The sequence below is a fragment of the Lissotriton vulgaris genome, chromosome 8 (genome assembly GCF_964263255.1).
Source record: "Lissotriton vulgaris chromosome 8, aLisVul1.2, whole genome shotgun sequence".
NCBI lineage: Eukaryota > Metazoa > Chordata > Amphibia > Caudata > Salamandridae > Lissotriton > Lissotriton vulgaris.
Window position 1 is genome coordinate 456,244,695 of NC_141696.1, and position 23,270 is coordinate 456,267,964.

Genomic DNA, 23,270 nt, shown 5'->3' on the forward strand with positions numbered 1-23,270 from the left:
GTTACAGGGGCCAATAAGGTGAACCAGTTCCAATTGTGTATGCACCTAAGGTACATGGAGTCCATTTTAAGGAGAGAGCAATTAGCCTGGGGCCCTGAATAGCAGGATCCCAGGCCAACTATGTCAAAAACCAGCTAAACACCAGGCAAAAAGTTTGGGGGTAACCATAGTCAGATATCCACCTTCCTACAGTATCCAGTCCTGGTCTCGAGTTGGACACCCCACGAGGGATGTTCGACTTCTGTGAGCTGGAGCGTCTGTATGCAGGAACCTCAGAGTCTCTGGTCAGTGTGTCAGCCGTGAAGTCTCGGTCTCCTTTGTCCTTCTTAGTAAGATGTAATGTATATATACCCATATGTCTCCCCAAGGGTCCTACCTTGCTGTGTTACTTTGTTGGCCTAAAGGATGACGTTGGACCTGAACTGTAAACAGAAATATTATCCAGGAGATTTTTGTCCTGCTGTGCTTCCAAGAAGTCTCATGCATAATGTATGAGATTCGCACTAGGGACAAATCCACGTTCTAGATGCAGTGTTGTATCTAGGTAAACACTCAGTCCCTAAGAACCGCTATGTAGGGAAGAATATAGGTGAAAGGTTGCAGAGTTGCCTGCACCTATATAGGGTACCTATGTGGAATCTAACACTCTCCCTTCCTCCTTAGTTTTGTCATGTAGTGTTGTTTTTTGCTTTTTTAACCCAATGCCCATCACTCAGAGTGTTCTACCCCCAACTCAGCTCTGTCCTAACAGCCTTCCACCTCCCCCCACCTACACTGTGAGACAAGCAGATCAAAGGTCTGAGTGATGGAGCCTGTACAGCGCCCACCTGCCACCTGCCACCAGCCACATCCCACAAGCCTTTTACAACTGTTTGAGAGATATCCTATCACAAACCCTCTTCATCTGACAGGGAAAAACATGCATACAAGAGTAAAGAAACCTTACTAGATTAAGGGGCTGTTCACTCTACCCGGTTTTAGTTTATCAGTGTACTCTTTGGCTTGAATTTCTGAAGTAAAAACTCTTGTGGTGTTTTTATATAAGATTTTCAGGAGAGCTGGATTCATCAAATAGGCTTCAGCCCATAAGGTTTGTCATGGTTGAATCAACTGTCTTAGTCTCTAACGTCCCTCCACTGTGACGTGGCGAAAGTTTGGTCTTGCAAAGAAAAACGAATGTATGACGTTACTTAGCATGCTATTACTTAGCATGCCTTTTCTACAAAGTTTTTACTTTGCAAATTCCTTTACTTAGCAGTTTTTTTATTACGCATGTCATTACTTTGCAAAATCATTTAAAACGATTAAATTGCCATTACTTAGCAGTAGATTACTTCGCAGGATTTTACTACGCACGAAGATTCTTTTTTTCATTTTTTCCCTACACACCAACACTACCCTCCACGCCCCCTCCACTTCCCAAAACCCTAAAACACTACCCTACACTACACATACACTACATCACTACCCTAAACCCTAAAACACTTCCCCTACACTACACATAGACTACAACACTACCCTAAACCCTAAAACACTACCCCTTACACTACACATACACTACAACACTATCCTAAACCCTAAAACACTACCCCCTACACTACACATACACTACAACACTACCCTAAACCCTAAAACACTACCCTACACTACACATACACTACAACACTACCCTAAACCCTAATACACTACACCCTACACTACACATACACTACAACACTACCCTAAACCCTACAACACTACCCCCTACAGTACACATACACTATAACACTACCCTAAACCCTAAAACACTACCCCCTACACTACACATACACTACAACACTACCCTAAACCCTAAAACACTACCCTACACTACATATATACTACAACACTACCCTAAACACTAAATTACTACCCTCTACACTACACATACACTACAACACTACCCTAAAACCTAAACCACTACCCCCTACACTATACATACACTACAACACTACACTAAACCCTAAAACACTACCCTACGCTACATGTACACTACAACACTACCCTAAACCCTAAAACACTACCCCTACACTACACATACACTACAACACTACTCTAAGCCCTAAAACACTACCCCTACACTACACAAACACTACACCACTATCGTAAACCCTAAAGCACTAACCCCTACACTACACATACATTACAACACTACCCTAAACCCTAAAACACGACCCCCTACACTACACATACACTACAGCACTACCCTAAACCCTAAAACACTACCCTACACTACACATACACTAGAACACCACCCTAAACCCTAATACACTACACCCTACACTACACATACACTAAAACACTACCCTAAACCCTAAAACACTACCCCCTACACTACACATACACTACAACACTACCCTACACCCTAAAACACTACCCCCTACACTACACATACACTACAACACAACATTAAACTCTAAAACACTACCCTACACTACATATGCACTACAACACTACCCTAAACACTAAAATACTACCCCCTATACTACACATACACTACAACACTACCCTAAAACCTAAAACACTACCCCTACACTACACATACACTACAACACTACACTAAACCCTAAAACACTACCCTACACTACATGTACACTACAACACTACCCTAAACCCTAAAACACTACCCCCTACACTACACATACACTACAAAACTACTCTAAACCCTAAAACACTACCCCTACACTACACGAACACTACAACACTATTGTAAACCCTAAAACACTACACCCTACACTACACATACATTACAACACTACCCTAAACCCTAAAACAGGACCCCCTACACTACACATTCACTACAACACTACCCTAAACCCTAAAACACTACCCTACACTATACATACACTACAACACTACCCTATACCCTAAAACACTACCCCTACACTACCCATACACTAAAACACTACCCTAAACCCTAAAACATTACCCTACACTACACATACACTACAACACTACCCTAAACCCAAAAAACTACCCCCTACACTACACATACACTACAGCACTACCCTAAACCCTAAAACACTACCCCCTACACTACACATATACTACAACACTACCCTAAACCCTACAACACTACACTATACACTACAACACTACCCTAACTACACTGCCCCACTTACCTCTCTCTGCCCGTGGTCCCTCTCTTCACCTTCAACCATGGATCCACTCTTTTCCTGCGAAGTATCGGCATATGCGAAGTAACGGCATATGCGAAGTAAAGGCATGCTAATTAAAAGCATGCATAGTAAAGGACTATGCAAAGTACAATATGCTAAGTAAAGGAATAGCGAAGTAAAAGATGCTAAGTAATGGTTGTTTCCCAAGAAAAGTAGGTCTTCATACGTTCGTTTGGCATCGGGATGCACTTTTGAAAACACTTCGTCCTGGAGCAGATAGTTCCTAAAGTAAATCAAAAGAGTGCCCCCTGCTTTGGGTTTTCTCCATTGCATGACTGACCTGGCTTTTGTAGAGTCAGTGGGAAGCTTTGCACAAGCTATATATCTGAGTCTCAATTCCAGTTCTGGAGTTCCGGAAAGGCTCCTTTCATTAATTTCAGCATATAAGCTTGAATATTTTTGCTCTCTGATCCTTCTATGATGACAAGAATTTGCAAGTTGTTCCTCCTTTGACGATTTCCGAAATCTTCCAGCTTCCACTGGACATCTGTCAGTTGTGCCATCTGCAACTCAGCCTAAGTTTGGGCTCTGGCCATATCATCTTCTATTGTTGCAGTGCACTCTTCCATAGCCAAACATTCTTGTGTTTATGTCTACACAGGTTTTAGCCATCTTTCGCACAGCGCCTTGAAGCTATTTAGTCCCAACCCGTTTTTTTACCCCATCCAGTTGGGTCTCTTCTTAGAGCTGCTTGATGGATTCATAGATTCATTTCAAAGAAGGCTTTTCAATTTGCTTTATCCTTACATTACTGGGGACTTCCTCCTGCCCCAAGGATTGGGTAGACTTTCTGGGTAGCAGAATAGTCACATTTCAATCAGATTTTATATTAGAGCTAGCGAGTTCATCCGTGATCCATTCAGATGATTGAGCGTCTTCTTGGAGAGCCTCTTACTTCTCTCCACTGTGTCGGGTCCCATCTACTGGATGCTCAGGCTTGAGCTAGAGAACAGGGTGATGCTCCCAGCTTCTTAATCAGAGGAGCTAATAAAGGAGCCATCAGTTAGTGAGTGAGAAGAATTTGTTGCCTAGCTCCAGAGAGTCTTCCAGCCTTTCTGCCCTGTTACCCCCCCCAATTAACGCAATGGTTTCCATTTTGACCAAGGCATGTGTCTGTGCAAGGGACCGGCAGGATAGTGATGCCTATTCACCTCAATTGAGTCCATTTGTGCATGTAGTGCCAAATGTCTCTTATTATCACATCTTACAGGCCACCCTCCTGGAGCACCCTCAGGGTTAGAGCCTCCCCAAGTGTTAGCCGGCCTGGTTAGTACTTCACCTACCACATCTGCCTTGCTTAAAAGGTTGACGGCGTCAGGATTATACTTCTCCAAACTATCAATACCACCTTGCAAGTTCTTCAGGTCACTGAGGGCTCTCATTACTTCATTGATGTCGTCAGCAGGGATTGCAACAGTGAAGAAAAATTCAGTGATGATCTGTTGCTGCAGCTTTCATAGGCAGTGTTTTCCGGTAGCTTCCTCCTGCCTTCCTCCCCCTTTTTTTCTATTTTTTTTTTTAAAATGTCCAGGCCCTGCTTACCTTTCAGGAACATTTTAGCATCAGTATTAGCTCTGTCTCCTGGCTTCCCCGCCTTGGAGCACTGCAGAGGGTTCTTGCTGCATTTTTTAGGGGAGGCTGAGGTATCAGCTCTAGCATTTGAATCATGGTTCTTGGCCCAAGCAGCACGGCTTGGCTGGCATCTATCTTTTGGTGTGGATCCGAGCGGTGAGCCACCAGATCCTGCCAGCTCCTCCACTCCTCCAGACTGTGGCAGCCGCTGATGAAAGCTTCAGTGCTCTGCTAGACCCCCAAACACCGTGATTATCGCAGCTGGCACAGCCGCTTGACTTCCCGTAAAATGTCCGTGATAAATGACCCAAGCCAGTAAATCCTCAATGGGTGACTTTTGTGTCTCCGTCAGGGGATATGCCCTGCATTACTGCATATAGTTATGAGTGGCAAGAAGCAACCAGACGTTCATACAGGTACCATCTTGTCTCTGATCAACCCCTTCTACGTTAAGATTTATTGTACAAAATTAAAAATGGTGAGAACGTGGAAATACATATTATAAACATTTGTTTTTTGCCACAATATTTTAGTATTTACAACAAGGGGTGGTGAGGGACAGAGTCTCTGAATTAAACAGAATACTCTCACCCAGTCAAGAGATCAGGGCTAGATCCAACACCGTTTTTTAGCTCACTGCACCATCCCAGTTTCAGAACCTGGCTGTATGCAAATTAGTCTGTTCCTGTCCCAGTGCATGATGGGAACAGGGCAAACCAAACTACAAAAGCCAATTCTTACACTGGGAAGGAAACAAGCTACCGGGGACCGGTTTCTGGCATTTCAGCCTCTTCGGCCCGGCTTGCTTGAATCCTGATGGTGCAATGAGCAAGGGACTCACATCTGAGTATACCCTTCCACGCTTAGGGTGGACAAAAATATTTACAACAAGGGGTGGTGAGGGACAGAGTCTCTGAATTAAACAGAATACTCTCACCCAGTCAAGAGATCAGGGCTAGATCCAACACCGTTTTTTAGCTCACTGCACCATCCCAGTTTCAGAACCTGGCTGTATGCAAATTAGTCTGTTCCTGTCCCAGTGCATGATGGGAACAGGGCAAACCAAACTACAAAAGCCAATTCTTACACTGGGAAGGAAACAAGCTACCGGGGACCGGTTTCTGGCATTTCAGCCTCTTCGGCCCGGCTTGCTTGAATCCTGATGGTGCAATGAGCAAGGGACTCACATCTGAGTATACCCTTCCACGCTTAGGGTGGACAAAAATATTTACAACAAGGGGTGGTGAGGGACAGAGTCTCTGAATTAAACAGAATACTCTCACCCAGTCAAGAGATCAGGGCTAGATCCAACACCGTTTTTTAGCTCACTGCACCATCCCAGTTTCAGAACCTGGCTGTATGCAAATTAGTCTGTTCCTGTCCCAGTGCATGATGGGAACAGGGCAAACCAAACTACAAAAGCCAATTCTTACACTGGGAAGGAAACAAGCTACCGTGGACCGGTTTCTGGCATTTCAGCCTCTTCGGCCCGGCTTGCTTGAATCCTGATGGTGCAATGAGCAAGGGACTCACATCTGAGTATACCCTTCCACGCTTAGGGTGGACAAAAATATTTACAACAAGGGGTGGTGAGGGACAGAGTCTCTGAATTAAACAGAATACTCTCACCCAGTCAAGAGATCAGGGCTAGATCAAACACCGTATTTGATGGATCAAGCCTCCTTTCTGGTGAAGAATTGGCTTGGTAGTTTAGTCTGCCCTGTTCCCATGATGCACTGGGCCAGGCACAGACTGATTTGCATATAGCCAGGTTCTGAGCTGGGATGGGGCAGTGAGATAAATAACGGTGATGGATCAAGCCCTGATCTTTGGACTGGGTAAGAGTGGTCTGCTCAATTCAGACACTCTGTTCATCACCACCCCCTTTTGTAAAACAATATTTTAGTGACATTTTCTACATAACTCAGAAGGGGCAATGTACAAGTATGGGAGCAAAAAGCATTATTTGACTCACTCAAAGAAAAAATTGTCATATTGAATAAAACTGTAATTGCATTTATAAAGCACATTCTACTGTCACGTCCTCTCGGGCTCCTCAGGATCAGGGTGATGCTCAAGGGGGTCCACCTCCTGACTTCCCCACACTCTGACTAAAACAATACACAGAGTATAAAGGCGATCAAGTGAGGGAAAAAAGGGAAAGGGTAGGGTCAGCGGTGGAAAGGGATTACCTGTAACAAAAAGCACAACATTAACAGTACATTAATCCTATCTACTCTCATTGTGGTCTCGCTAGAATCCTAACTATACCTTGTAGATTTCTCCCAATAAGATGTTCCTAAAGTCACCAGTATGATGTCTTTCTTTAGTGTAGTGTAACAACACCATCTAAAAGAAACAAGAACCATTCATTAACGCCAAACCACAAAACCAGACCAGTACTGCATATGTGCTTCCACTCCATCATACTCACATCCACTCCCCGTATTCCCAGAACAAAAAATTGAACAAAACCCTATCAAAAAAGAAATCAGATATCCAAATCCATAGGTTCCATTAGAAACAAAATCTGTTCCCGGTACCCAGAGATAAGGAAGAAATCCACAGGCTCGGGATGATTTCTCCTTAGAGCAACTACAGAACAATCCAGAAATCAAAGTTCGAAACAAGCAACAAAACAATGGGTTTAGTCATGTACAGATTGTCTTTAGAAAAGTAACAATACCCGTACCTTGATAGCATCCGGGTGGGCACAGTCTTGCTCCCTAGTCTTGCTTCCTCTCATGTGCGGGTCCTGATAAGAGAGGAGTCCCCCGCAGCCACGGGAGAATGATTACAAGGAGCTCACGCTCAGCTGAGCGGAAATCCAGAAAAACAGCCCGCCGCATCCGCGAGCGGGCGAAGGCAGAGGCGTGCAAGCTCAGCGGGCTATTGTAATGCTAAATCGCGTCCTCACAGGAGGTAAGACACGAAGAGAGAAGAGGCTCAGCCGAGCCTTCTGAATTATCCCGCGGGTGCGTCTAGAGATCACGGATCCGGACGCGGGATTCTAACACCGGGTCACAAAAGTCAAACAGCGCAGCTGTTTGCAAAACACAGGTACCATTGGAATCACGTACGATGCTATCGCGTTGCTACATGATATTTAACAAGGTTGGTCGTATTTCTCCCAGCAAGCCTTCTTGTTGATGTAATCCAGGACAGGAATACTCCATGTAGGCGCCTTCGACAATTCATTTCCTGACAACTACCACTGAAAAGGGATTGATGAAATTTTCAGTGCGCAACATACTGACCCCTGACCTTGCTGAAGACCAGGTTGCTGCCGTGCTGCCGCTAGGTGTGAGCGGGAAATCCGTTACGCTCGCGGATTTTGCGGATTTTTGGGAAATCCGCAATCCACGAATTTTGAGGATTTCCCGCAAAATCCGCAAAAAAAAATCCGCGATCGTAACGGGTTTAAAAGTTGAACCCCCACTCATGCAACTATTTTACAATGGCGCCAGCAAGCTGCCAGCGCCGTTGTAAAATAGTTACAAAGTTAGCTTGCACAGGAACCACTAGATAAAACGAAGCAGGTGCTGCTTTATTTTATCTAAGTGCTTCCTGTGCAAGCTAACTTTGTAACTATTTTACAACGGTGCTGGCAGCTTGCTGGCGCCATTGTAAAATAGTTGCATGGCTGGGCACAGGTCTGCAGCTCACTCAAGGGACCCCTGCGCCCTTCGGGGCGATTGCATAGTAACACACACATGGTCGCTCGAACTAGTTGATGCTCAAATTCAGTGACTCATTCATTATCCCTAAAACAATCATGAGCATCGTCGAGGCTGGACAGGTGTGCCTTCTTCCCAAATCTACCGTGGAAAATCAGCTGTGATGCTGGATAGGCTTTGCATCCTTGACTTTCACGAGCGCAATACCCGTGCTGTTCCTGTGACCAGGAGCTTCTTTCTCTTCATCTGCTGAACTGATCTTTCTCTGACCTTTTATTCACACAAGAGGCACATACCCTACTGGGCACATTGTGTTCGTACGGGTTTCTGCAAGTTCGCACGCGTTTTGTACAATTTCGCAATTTGCGAAATTGTACAAAACCCTCGCGAACTTGCAGAAACCCGTGCAATCATTAAAAAAAAATCCGCAAATTCGCGGGATTTCGCGGATTTTGCGGATTGCGAGTTCGCAAATCCACTAAATTCTCGAACGCGAGATTCGCAAAATTCGCCCATACTTAGCTGCCGCACAGCTCCACCAGTGCGCCACTGTCTCCTTCGCTGCCGCTGCTGATCGGTAGTTCGATCCCGCTTTGCCCCCGTGCTGCTGACTGTTGCAGATTTTACTTTTGCCACCACTGTCTATATTGTGTGTTCTTCCCTATCTGTGGGTAGGGTTCAGTGGTTTGTGACAGAACCACCAAACCTCCAAAGTCTGGAGCCAACCATCTTCACTGCATACTCCTCAACTGCCGCTCCACACGCAAATATGCCGTTGAGCTCTGGCACCCACCCACGAGGCCGGCCACACGCTGGACCCCGTCTTCTCCACAGGTTCCCACGTCACCTTTGACCACACCACCGAACTCCACTGTACCGACCACCGCTCCTTCCCTTTCACCTTCAATAAACCAACCACACATCACCGTACCCAATAGCTACCTCGCCACTGCTGGACCAAAGTCACCGATGACTAGCTGATCACCACCCTCGCCCAGAATTCACCCACTGACCCCACCAACCCATACGCCACAGCCCGCAACCTCAGATAGTGGAACGACGACTGTACCAACACCCTCGCCCCGCTCAAGAAACCCTCCAACAGCCAAGCCAGCAAGAGAGCCACCTGGTTCATCGACAAGCTCCAGACCTCCAAACGTGCATGCCAGAAACTGGAGAAGACATGGCTCAACGGACATCGGACAACAACGCAGCCCACAAGGACGCCACCCACAGACATCACAACCTCATCAGACTAGCCAAGAGATCCTCCTTCAACAACCGTTTGGGCAACAACGCACACGGCAGCAAAAAGCTCTTCAACATTGTAAAGGAATTCTTCATCCCCAGCGCCAACACCAATGACATCCCTCCCACACAAGAACTGTGCGACTCACTAGCCATCTTCTTCCACTGCAAGATCACTGACATCCACGACAGCTTCAATACCACGTCCCCCGACTACGCCAGACGCCACCTTCCCTGTGAACACTACCAGCGTCAACCACCTGACCTCCTAGTCCAACGTCAACTACGACGAGACATGCAAGATCATGAACTCCATCCACTCAGGATCTCCGTCAGACCCGTGCCCACACCACATATTCAATGCAGCCATTGCACTCCACTTCAGAAGGTCATCAACATCTCCTTCAAAACAGCGACATTCCCGGAAAGCTGGAAGCACGTCGAAATCAACGCCCTCCTCAAGAAGCCCAAAGCGAACCCCACGGACCTCAAGAACTTCTGGCCCATCTCCCTGCTCCCGTTAAAGGTCATAGAGAATATCGTCAACATGCAATTGGCCCAACACCTGGAAGACAACAACATCTTAGACCCGTCCCAGTCCGGATTCAGATGCAACCACAGCACCGAGACAGCCCTCATCGCCTCCTCAGACGACATTAGACGCCAACTAGAGAACGCCGAAAACATCAGCCCTCATCCTCCTGGACCTGTCAGCCGCCTTCGACACGGTATGCCATCGCACTCTAAAGACTCGCCTCCTAGAAGCCGGTATCCAAGAGAAGGCCCTTGACTGGACAACGTCCTTCCTCTCAGGCAGAACCCAGAGAGTCCACCTCCCACTCTTCCGACACGAAGCCACCAACATGATCTGCAGCGTCCCCCAGGGCTCATCCCTCAGCCCGATGCTGTTCAAGGTCTACATGGCCCCCCTCGCACGAATGGCCCGCCATCATAACCTTAACTATTTACAACAAGGGGTGGTGAGGGACAGAGTCTCTGAATTAAGCAGAAAGCTCTCACCCAGTCAAGAGATCAGGGCTAGATCCAACACCTTTTTTTAGCTCACTGCACCATCCCAGTTTCAGAACCTGGCTGTATGCAAATTAGTCTGTTCCTGTCCCAGTGCATGATGGGAACAGGGCAAACCAAACTACAGAAGCCAATTCTTACACTGGAAAGGAAAAAAGGTCCCGGGGACCGTTTTCTGGCATTACAGCCGTCTTCGGCCCGGTTTGCTTGAATCCTGATGGTGCAATGAGCAAGGGACTCATGTCTGAGTATACCCTTCCACGCTTAGAGTGGACAAAAATATTTACAACAAGGGGTGGTGAGGGACAGAGTCTCTGAATATAGCAGTGCAGTGAGCTAAAAAACGGTGATGGATCAAGCCTCCTTTCTGGTGAAGAATTGGCTTGGTAGTTTAGTCTGCCCTGTTCCCATGATGCACTGGGCCAGGGACAGACTGATTTGCATATAGCCAGGTTCTGAGCTGGGATGGGGCAGTGAGATAAATAACGGTGATGGATCAAGCCCTGATCTTTTGACTGGGTAAGAGTGGTCTGCTTAACTCAGACACTCTGTTCATCACCACCCCCTTTTCTAAATCGATTTTGGCCACTATAGGTGTGGCAGGGTATACTCAGACATGAGTCCCTTTCTCACTGCTCCATCAGGATTCAAGCAAGCCGGGCCGAAGAAGGCTGAAATGCCAGAAACCGGTCCCCGGTAGCTTGTCTCCTTTCTGGTGAAGAATTGGCTTGGTAGTTTAGTCTGCCCTGTTCCCATGATGCACTGGGCCAGGGACAGACTGATTTGCATATAGCCAGGTTCTGAGCTGGGATGGGGCAGTGAGATAAATAACGGTGATGGATCAAGCCCTGATCTTTTGACTGGGTAAGAGTGGTCTGCTTAACTCAGACACTCTGTTCATCACCACCCCCTTTTCTAAATCGATCATAACCTTAACATCATCTTCTACACCGACGACACCCAGCTCATCCTCTCCCTCACCAAGGACCCACACACCACCAAAACCAACCTCCACAAGGGAAAGAAGGCCGTCTAAAGCTGAACTCGGACAAGACGGAGGTCTTCATCTCAGACCCACCCTCTCATCCTGGAATGGAGATGGTTAATCATAGGGGGAGTGCGGGTGAGAGCGAGGATTTCCTCCACTTCCCACATTGCCATTATGGTTCAATCTTAAACAAACTGTTAATTAAACTAGACCTACACCTGTTAAGCTGTAATAAAAACAGTTTGAATGATACTTGTCCTACCTTTACAGGGAGGGATGCTGGGACATTCATAGACCATATTCTGTTCTCCAGTACAGGAGACTTCTTAAACCTGTGTATCAGAGAGGAAAGTCTAAGTGATCACAACAGTATCTGCGTTACCCTTCCGGGACGAGGTGCAACACTATGGGAACAGCACCAACACCCACCGACCATGCACGCAACCTAGGATGCATCCTCAACTCCCCCCACTCCATGTCTAAACAGGTCAATGCCGTCTCCTCCTCCTGCTACAACACCCTCCGCATGCTCCGCAGGATCTAATGTAGATCCCGACCGAAACAAGAAGAACGGTGACACATGCCCTCATCAGCCGCAGAATGGACAAATGCAACGGTCTCTACTCAGGAATCCCTGCCAAACGCCTACGACAACTACAATGTATCCAAAACGCCTCCGCCCGACTGTTCGTCAACATCCCCCACTGCAGCCACATCAGCCCCCACCTGAGAGACCTACACTGGCTCACCGTCAACAAGAGGATCACCTTCAAGCTCCTTACCCACGCACACAAGGCACTCCACAACACCGGACCAGCCTACCTAAACAACAGACTCAGCTTCCACACCCCCATCCGCCAGCCTCGCCCTCGCTGCTGTGCCCCACATCCAACGTATGACCTCTGGTGGCAGATCCTTCTCCTACCTCACCGCCAAGACCTGGAACACCCTCCCTAGCCACATACGGCAGACCAAAGACCTACCCACTTTCAGAAGACTCCTCAAGACCTGGCTCTTCAAACAGTAGAAGCACCCCCTCTCCCTTCAGTGCCTTGAGACCCTTGCTGGTAAGTAGCGCGCTTTACAAGAACTCTGATTGATTGATTGATTGATTGATTGATTGATTGATTGATTCCAGGAACACAGGATTAGGGGCGAATACAAACTTTATTTGGAAACTTTGTTTTCCATTTGTTCTCTTCAGATGAAAATATCTCATGAAATAGCCTATGATTGTTGTCGTTGGAGTTAATAGGTTTTAGTCTTATATTCTCCACGTATGTTCTTTCATGCATTAAATCTACAGTTTTCAGTAATTGAGCTTAATTGAATTTGGATTGGGCAAGGTTGGGATTGACAACATTTATAATTGAAAATATTAAAGAGGAAAGGAATTCAAGATTTATGTGGATGGGTTTATTACATTAGGGAGTTAACAGACATTGCTAGTAGACAAATGTGTGCCTTGAGACCCTACGGGTAAGTAGTGCGCTCTATAAATGTCTTTGATTGATTGATTGATTGGTGCCTATGAGTTGAGAAATGTGAAGGTGGATTTGAAGGGAATGATGTGATTGCTATGTTTAGCGCAAGAAAGGCCACAATGGTAAAAGACATGTGTAGTATCCTATGGCTAACACTGATGTGCATTGTAAATCAGTGTTAGCCCACTAGAATGTTGGGACTGCATACTGGTTGTCCTGAGTGATAGCATGTTGATGCTTGAAGTTGGACAGTTACTATGAGCCTGGATCTGGTGCTGATGGCAGCTCCACTGCTGAGGCTGGAGTGTTGTTGATCCCACTTAATAAAGTATACCTCTCTATAAACTACCTGCTGCCTCCTACATCATTTCATTGGTGACAAAGATGGAAGAAGAGCGGACCCATACTTGGACTTCAACACTCCAACTCAATTTCCTCTTGAAACCAAGGTCATCTCGTAGTTTTCCAACATCTTCCTGACTTGTCATCTGAAACAAGCAATGACTTAAATGAGTATGAACAAATTAGACATACACTTTATAGCCAAAATTTTGAGAGTTTTGGAACAGCATCAGTTTGGGAAATGTATGCAGTGATCAGGTGAATATGTTTCTGCCTTAAGAAAACTTGCCTCTACATGTTCTTTTTGTGTCACCACTGAGGAAAGACTTTGTGATCAATTTATGTTAGTGTGTTGTGTAGAGAAAGCTAGAGAAAGTTTCTGGCAAAAAGATGATCCATTTCTTTCAGAGGTGCTTACCCTTGCTAAGAGCTCTGAATACAGCAAAGCTTGTGTTGAAGAAATAAAGAAGAACAGCATAACACAAAAAGAAGAAATAGCTCAAAAAGAAGAAATGGCTCAAATTGTTTCTGTACACAGGAAGAATGTTAATAGTTACACTACACGTTCTTCTCAAAAAGATTATGGCAATGCTCCATGTTTGCAGCAAAAAGACTTTAGTAATGCTTCTCAATCCAACACAGGGAAATGTTCTAGGTGTGGTGATGTTGGGCATTATGCAAACTTTAAAGGTTGTGTGGGTTGGAAATCCATGTGCAAGAAATCTTGGAAGAAAGGTCATCCTTCAAATTGTGGCAGTAGTTCCAATACATCCAATACAAAAAGAGACTTCAAGAAGTCTCTTGTGAATTTGTTGATGATTTATCTAAAGATGAAATCATCATGCACAATCAAGATGGCAGAGGAGGTCCCTGGGAAACAGTTGAAATTGATGGGGCTCCTGTCTCTGTGTTATTTGATTTTGGTGCTGAGATAACCTTAATTCCTAGGGTTTTCTTTGACAAAAATTTAGCACACAAAATAAAGTTGTTAATACCTGATTTTTCTCCCATAGGGTATGGTGGACAACCCATTAAACTAGCAGGTCATTTTAATAGGTCAATCCATTCTCAAGATAGATTTACAGCAGGAAAAATTCATGTTTCTGTAAAGGGTTGGTTGGATTCACAAAAAAGATTTAGGTTTATACCTAGACCCCAATGAGAATCCCTCAGTCAAACTAAGGCAAAGCATCCAAGTGAATTGTGTAGGTTTTAACAATCCTAATTTTAATGAAGAGTTTCCTGATGTGTTTGGCAAACAACTTAGTTGTATTAAGAAATATATACACAAGATCAAAATTAAAGAAGAACGCAAACCGGTTGTTAGCATGGTTAGAAATATGCTATTAATTGTCAAGGAAAAGATGAAAGCTGAGTTGGATAAATTAAAGGAAAATGGCAAAGAAGTGGAAGCTACCTGAATGGCTTGCACCAGTAGTTATGGTGAGGAAGTCTAATGGTGAAGTTTGCCTTTGTGTGGACTTGCACAAGCTAAATAAGAATGTTATTGTGGACCATAATCCCCTTCCAAACATTAATGAAATGCTGGCAATGCTAAAAGGGGCTAAGTATTTCACAACTGTGGATCTTACCTCTGCATACCACCAAGTTAGACTTCACCATGAGTCTCAAGACCTAACAGTGTTTGTTACTCCGTTCAGCACATTTAAGTATGTACGTATGCCGTTCAGATTGATTTCTGCTGCTGCTGTTTTTCAGCGTGTGATGGAAAAAATGTTAGAAGGTGTATCAGATATTAAGATTCATCTAGATGATAAACTTCTTTATGGTGAAGATGTCACTGTTCACAACCAAAGGGTATGTGAAGTGTTGCAAACATTCAGAGAAAATGGTGCTACATTGAAAGCCAGTAAATGCAAATTCAATTTGACCAAAATAGATTATCTTAGTCAAAAAATCACTCCAAACGTTATTGAACCAAAAAGGGACCTAGTTGAGACCACAAACAATCTGGTCAGCCCGTCATCGAAAAAAGAAGTTGTGAAGTTGTTGGGTATGACTGAGAGTTACAACAAAGTAATTTCTAGTTTTGCAGAGAAAACCAAAAATTTGAGGGCTCTTCTTAAAAGGGCATTTCTTTTGTTTGGAGTGATGAGTGTGAGTTGGAATTTTTCACGATTAAGGACATGCTTAGTAAGGCTTCCAGCCTTAAGGGTTTTGAGCCAGAGCATGAGTCCATTATGATGTCTGATACTAGTTCGAAAGGCCTTGGGGCTGTCTTGTTACAAAGACACAATGGTGTTCAAAGGACCATTTTGTTACTTTTCACGGGGCCTTAGAGATACAGAACTGAACTATTCAGTCATAGAGAAAGAGGCTCTAGCCATTTCCTGGGCTATCCAGAAATTTAGGAAGTTTGTATGGGAAGCAAGTTTACAGTGAAAACTGATCATAAACCCCCTCAAAGAGATCTTTGAAAGGAAAGGCTTGGATGCAGTCTCTGCCAGGATAAGGTACTTGGTTATTGGTCTTCAAGAATTTCACTTTGAAGTGGAGTATGTTCCAGGTTCCAAGAATTGGGTGGCTGATTGTAGTTCCTGTTTGGTCAATTCAACTGACTCTGGTGAGAATATCACCGATGAAGATGAGAACTTGGATGTGTGTGAGATTAGAGAGGGAATCATTGGAGAGGATGAGTGGTAGGCAGTAGTCAACAAGGATCATGTGCTTCAAACTGTAGCAAGGAAAATAAAAGATACCTGGTCCTACATGGACAGGAACAATAAAGCTTTACAACCTTTTTGGAGAATTAAAGATGGATTATCTTTTCAGGGTGGCCTTGTGTTTAGGGGCACCAGACTTATCCCTCCCCTTTCCCTGAGGGAGGGATTGATTTCCTTTGCCCAAGAGAGTCATCCTGGGGTCTCAAAGACCAAAGGAAGGTTGAGACATATGTATTGGTGGCCAGGAATGGATATTCAGGAGGAGTGTGTGGTACGTGAGTGTGGAGAGAGTTGCAATGCAGATGAAATCTTCAAATGTAGAGTGCAACCCATAATAATAAGAGATATTCCAAAAGAACCCTGGAAAGAGGTTTCCTTTGACATTTTGGGACCCATCCACCTTGGAAGTGTTGACAAATATGTATTGGTGCTCTTGGACATGTTTTCCAAGTGGCCAGAAGTTGTCATTACGAATTCCGTTAAGTCTCGTGATGTGATAATGTTTCTGGATTATGTTTTTGAGAGAGAGGGTTTTCCAAATTCTTTACTGACAGACAATGGGGTGCAGTTAGTCTACCATGAGATGGAGGAATTTTTGAAGGAAAGAGGCATTAGACATAGAAATCAGCTTTATACCATTCCGAGACCAATAGTATGGTTGAAAGATTCAATAAAGTGTTGAAGGAGACCATCTAGCAGGCCGTTTCAAACAATCTCTGTTGGAAACGTGAAATACTATAGGATAACTCCCCATTTAAGCACAGGTTCCCCTTGTTTGAATTATTCAAAAGAAGAAAGGATAATACCTTGGTATGTCCCTCCTGGGTAAATGACTTAACCGATGACGATTTGCCTCTTCGTCAAAAAGAGGAGTTAAAAAAACTGAAAGAGCACAAGATTGCCTCTAGGAGAAAAATCTTTTTTGACTCACGTAAAGTACCAGTAAAACAGATGTTCAGGTTGGTTATCTGGTCAAGATTAAGAACCCTTGTGGTAGTGTCTGGAATTCAGGTTCAGAATTTTTATCCCCTATGAGGGTTATCAAACTTTTTGGAAATGCTGTAAAAATGGAAGATCGCTGTATCTGGAATCTGGGTTGTGTAGTAAAAAATGTTAAAAGACATTGTGATGTTAAGCATATTATAAATGTTCCTAGGGAAGAATATTTGGTTGTTGACAACACTGGAGTAAGGTAGTCCTCGGGGGTTTCTAATACCGTCTTACCTGAAGAAATATCCTTTTGTTTTTTTTCTTTTTAAAGGGGGAAGTCTCTTGTTTCTGTTGTTGGGAAAGGCGGGTGTAGTATCCTATGGCTAACACTGATGTGCATTGTAAATCATTGTTAGCCCACTAGAATGTTGGGGATGCATGCTGGTTGTCCTGAGTGATAGAATGTTGATACTTGAAGTTGGACAGTTTCTGTGAGCCTAAAGCTGTTGCTGATGGCAGCTCCCCTGCTGAGGATGGAGTGTTGTTGATCCTACTTAATAAGGTATCCGAAAATATACACTACCTGCTGCCTCCTACATCATTCCAACATGCTCTTTAGGAGACGATGATTAATAAGATAAGAGCAAGCAATAAGTATGGATCAAGCCAAAATAGCAGAAGATGGGTTGGGAGACGTCAAAGAAGGGAGGGGAATTTTAGAGGGAAGTCAATATTAGTGTCATGCAGGAGTGTACCATTTTACCTTGTATAGTGATATTTATTATGTTCTACAAATTAGTTTTCTGATGTTCTCCTAATTTGAAGAACATAACAGATAGCACTATATGGGTAAGGTGTTTATGATGCTATAGAGTTGGGACAGCAAAAGCAGTGCAGGGGCACTGTGGGTCAATAGAGCTGCAGGTATTTACTTAGGCTCTCCTCTATGTGGCAAGTCTTCATTATGTTCCCTGGTAGACATGTTGAGAACGGCAAGTTCTAGTCTTTGTTGTGAGTTCCAGGTGATTTTCAATGGCTTTTGCCTTTGCTAGGAGGTAGTTGCATAGATTTGACAGACGGTAATGCGTGAGTAGTGCCATCAAAGACTTTAGAATGCTGAAATATGTAGATACTGTGTTAACCTGGAACATGAGTTCCTGGTTGAATGTATGGCAAGAAAAGATGTGCTCTTCTTGGGAACTTAGGAAAATATTCAGGTGATATGCTGGTAAACAGAGTTGCTGGTATTTCTGTTATTTTGCGTTTTCTCAGATAAATCATACACATGTTCTCTGATGATCATATAGTGACAAAATAGCTCTTGACAAGCTTTCTGAATTTCAGATGTTTCTCTGTGGCTCTTAGCTTTGCCAGGATTGAATTTCACAATTTGGCAGCATGAAGGAATTCAGTACTATACCCTTTATTACCCTACACTATAGCTTGAGAGAGTCACAACAGATTTTACGAGGATCTTCTTGCGATCAGTAATCAGTGGAGATCACTCAGAACAGGTGATGTGTAAGCTCTTATCTTTACAGTTAGAAGACGTCTTGCTGTTGAGTCCTGTATTCCCTGGGGAGTGAGAGATAGAGAGAGCATTGAGGAGAAGGAGATGGGAGAGTGAAAACAGCACAGAGGAGAGATAGAAAAACTGAGAGAGCAAGCACAGAAAAATATGAACCAGGATGGACTGCTGCTATCAAAATATAACAAGCAATGGCAAAGTCAATACGTCTGGCCTTTCTCTAATATGAACTACTGCAAAGGTCTAATAGATGCTCTTTTGTTTTAGATGCTACTGAAAAGATTTTTACAAAGCTACAATACTTCAGGTTGTTACTAGTTGTACTCGTTGAGTCAGATGCAACTACTCAAGAAATCGTTCTCAAAACTGCAGAACCAAAAGGTCTTACTTTATGTCACTCTTGACTGTGATACAACTGTTTGGAATGGGCTTCTCTGAGCTGCACTACAGGAAGCTGTTGCTGGATAGCCCTCTCTCTTTGTTCTTGTGCAAGTACTTGAAAAATCTTTCATGAGGCCTCAGTTCTGGAAGGCATTAATAGATACCCCTCAATAGTTAGCTGCAACTACCTCAAAGTTCATTCTGAGTAAAATACAACTGTTTTACATATCTTTCACTAAGCTGCAGTACTAGAGTTTTCGTAGAGGTCCCTCTCAAGTAAAACTCAATGGCTTGAACATTCTTTTGGAGAGCCACTTACTCCAAGCCCTTCCTAGCTGCCCCTCTAGAGTCAGAAGCAACTGCCTGAAAAGTCTTTCAAAATGTTGTGGTACTGCAAGGGCCACCTCATATATAAAAGAGAACACAAGAAATTTCACAACTATACGAGCCAGATCCATATATTTAAAACAAAGGTACCAGGTAAAAAATATCAATGCTGGCTAGCTAGCTTATAGTGTGTATATATTGTGAACAGATATAATTACTATACATGAAAGGCATGTTAGACACTCAAAATGAGTGTAAAAAGAGACTGCTGAATGGAACAGAGGACCAGGAGCTAGTAGCACAGCACATGCATCATTGCGCTTCTGATCATAACTGTGCCCTACAGATATAAGGTACCTTGAGTGAAAATATTGCCTATCACTATAATCTGATAGCTGCCTCTAGTGTGTACACATGGTGATGCACTGGCTTAACACTAACATATTTCGCTGTAGGAGAGATGTAAGACTGTCAAAGGGAACCGCTCCGCATTGTCAGGGAAATACAACAAACCTCAGTCGTAAAGGATTAATATTTAGGATCTACCACATAGCACAGCTATTTATTAATAGTATTCAAGCACTAATTAAAAATAGGTTGATGCATTTATGACCTAATCAGGTAAGTCTGCATCTTTTAATGCTTTTAAACAAGTTATGCAAATTTATCGGAATTAAAATTGCATTTAGACTCTATTAAGCACTGTCCTTTTTCTAGTTATTTAATGGAGACTCAGGAGTCGGAGATACCCTGATATGTTTTGATGTAAAATAATTGAGAGCCCTGACTTGAACAATCAGTTGTCCCATATCCATAGACAGAGTAGTCAAGCTAACATTCATATAAACAAGTTAAAGCCAAACTGACTTATATAAACCTGTCTTGGTGGCCTTTCAAGCAAAAAAAGTGTCTCTAACTAGCGTGAATTGTGGAGACACAGGTGCTCTGGATATCAGCACAGGGATCTGGTACACCTGTAGTTACGGAACTTTACACAGGTGGGCCAGTATGCCACTCTTCCTGAGACACAGATAAAAAGGTCTGGTTGCGCTAGGATCATACCACCACCATGCTACATGCTTGAAACCATTACAGGGATAGTAGTACTCTGTCAATATGCAGAAAATGCTGTTTGTGCTTCCACGGGTGCAGGATCAGGTGCTTATTACTGCTTATTCTAACTGTAATTTTTGCACATTGCTCAGGTGCTTATTACTGCTTATTTGCACACTTTGCTCGACCCAGGCACCCCGGTCTGTCACTGCAAGTGGCCATTGAACAGAGGGTGCCTAGGGAGACAGAGCAGTTTTCTCACTTCCGGGCTGGTGATTTCCAGCGCTCTAGTCGACCGCCGCCCATTATTGTTAAAAGCCTGGGGTAGAGCTGACGCAAGTCAGATGATAGAGACTACGCGGCTCGGACAGGTCAAGTGTTTTTTAAATTGGTATTTTAAACTAAAAGTTTTTATTAACAAAGGATTGTGGCACTTACTGTCATTTTTGCACATTGCTCAGGTGCTTATTACTGCTTATTTGCACACTTTGCTCAACCCAGGCACCCCGGTCCGTCACGGCAAGTGCCGATTGAACGGAGGGTGCCTAGGGAGACAGAGCAGTTTTCTCATTTCCGGGCTGTTGATTTCCGGCGCTCTGCGCTCTAGTCGCCCGCCGCCCATTATATATTTAACTCAATGCCAAACCTGACGCGCAGCGGGCACGCAGCGGGCGCGCCGGAGGCGTGACCATCTGCGCCCTTCCGCGCCTGGACCGGGCCCAGGGCCACAACCCCTGGTCAAAATGAAACTGGCCCGGTGAGGATTAATTATTCCAGTCATGCTCTACTCTCACTCAGAACTAGCCCTTGCTGTCCCACAATTGAGATGCACATGGAAACCGAACTATGTCCAGCCTGTCACCGTGTTTTAATTTTCTCACCTATGTTTTAATTTTCTCACCTATCGAAGGTTGGACAAAACCCAGGACACATCCCAATAAGCCAAAGATAAATACAAACACTACCAAGGCCGGACTAATGAACGCCAGGTCCTTGGTCAAGCATAACATTCAAATGGCGGAACTAATAGAATCTCAAAATCTCGACCTCATATTCATTACAGAAACTTGGGCAGATGAGGCCTCGGACATAGACTTAGCCGCAGCTATACCAGAGGGATTTTCTATATGCAGGGCGGATAGAAAAGAGAAACGGGGGGTGGCTTGGCCATCATATTTAGAAACAAACTTAGAGTCAAGAAATCTGTTAAGGGCAGCAACCTGGACTGTGAGACTCTAGCCTTTCAGATCAAGGTCACACGCAACCACACTTTTAATGGCCTTTTAATATACAAACGACCCAGGGCCAAAACACCCCTCATCCATCTACTTAGCCCATTTTTAGAATCCAGTGTGAAAGGCTCCGATTTTACCATTTTGGGCGATTTTAACTTACATTTAGAAAAAAGCTTGGACACAGCGGCATCAACACTTAGGGATGCACTAGCCAATCTAGCCCTGGAACAGATGGTCAAGCAGGACACTCATAGATCAGGCCACACGCTCGATGGGATCTTTACCTCCTGTAGGGGCATAAAAATAGTGGAAACCTTGCAAGTCTCGTGTTCAGACCAAAGGGTGAATATTTTCTCCATGGAAGTGAAAGAAGCGGTAACCAGGCCCGCCTCACAACCTAAGACCATCGCATACCGTGACGGGTCAAGGACCAATACCCCAATATTATTAGAACAACTTCAGTCATTAACCCCTGAACTGACACCAGACAGCAACACTGCCACTGATCAAATTACACACTGGATAAACTCAGCAGTTAGAGTTGCAGTCCCGCAAAAGAAAAGTCATTTTTAAGAGGAAAACCCCATCTCAACCTTGGTTCTCCGAAGCCCTTAGGACACAAAAACAAAAATACAGGAAAGCTGAGAAAGGATGTCGGGTCAACTACGCTGAGGTTCCGTGACAATTGTAAGTGGTGTTTTCGACTCGCACGAATATGGTCGAGTCTGGTATCTATGAACCGCAAATGACGAGTCTAGTAAGTGTGCGCAGTTTCGCTGTGCTAACTCAAACCGTTCGTTTGTTATGTGGGCTTTTCATCTGTACCCACGGGTTCCATCTTAGATACGGCATCCATTTTGTCTCTTGCCCTCAAGTAGCCAGCGAACGGACGCTGTCCGCTTCGCGACCCTGGGACTCCCAAGATATTTGCGGAAGACACATGTCCTTTGTAAGTGTCTTTATGACGAGGGGGATGATACTGTAAGGCAGATGGCCCCGCTCGAGGCTCATCTTGCCGTGCCAGTTTATTGTCTCAGCCGTGCATCTCATTAGGCACGTCCCTTTGATGCCTGTATCTCGTGTTTCCCGATACCTCCCCTTTACACCCTTTCCGATCTCCCCACTGTCTCCGTCTTCCTCTGCACCTGTCTTTGTTCCTATTACGATCTGTTTTACTGCCGATTGGAATGCACTAATGTTGGGAAGATGGGTTTTTACAGTTGGGAACCGCCAAATGTTTCCGCACTTATGTTTCGGACCTCATGTGTATCAAAGTGACCAAAGCGACCCCTCTGGGGGATAATGGTGGGAACGGGTTGTAAACCTTTGTGTACCATGTTGTCCTATGGGTAAAAACTGTATAAAAGGAGCGATCCACAGAACCAATTTGAAGCAGTCTCCCCAAGTTGCACGAGTTGTACTTGTCGTGATTTCTGTGTTCCCTGCAGCAAATAAACCTTGAATCTTTGACGCCGAAGGAAGTGTCCTGTGTCTCTGTCATTCGTACGCCGGAGCAGGTTACCCACGAAGGTTTCAGGTGTTGTGCCCTGGCACCGCTGGGTCTTAAAGAACCCAGTCCTTCAGTTGGCGCCCAA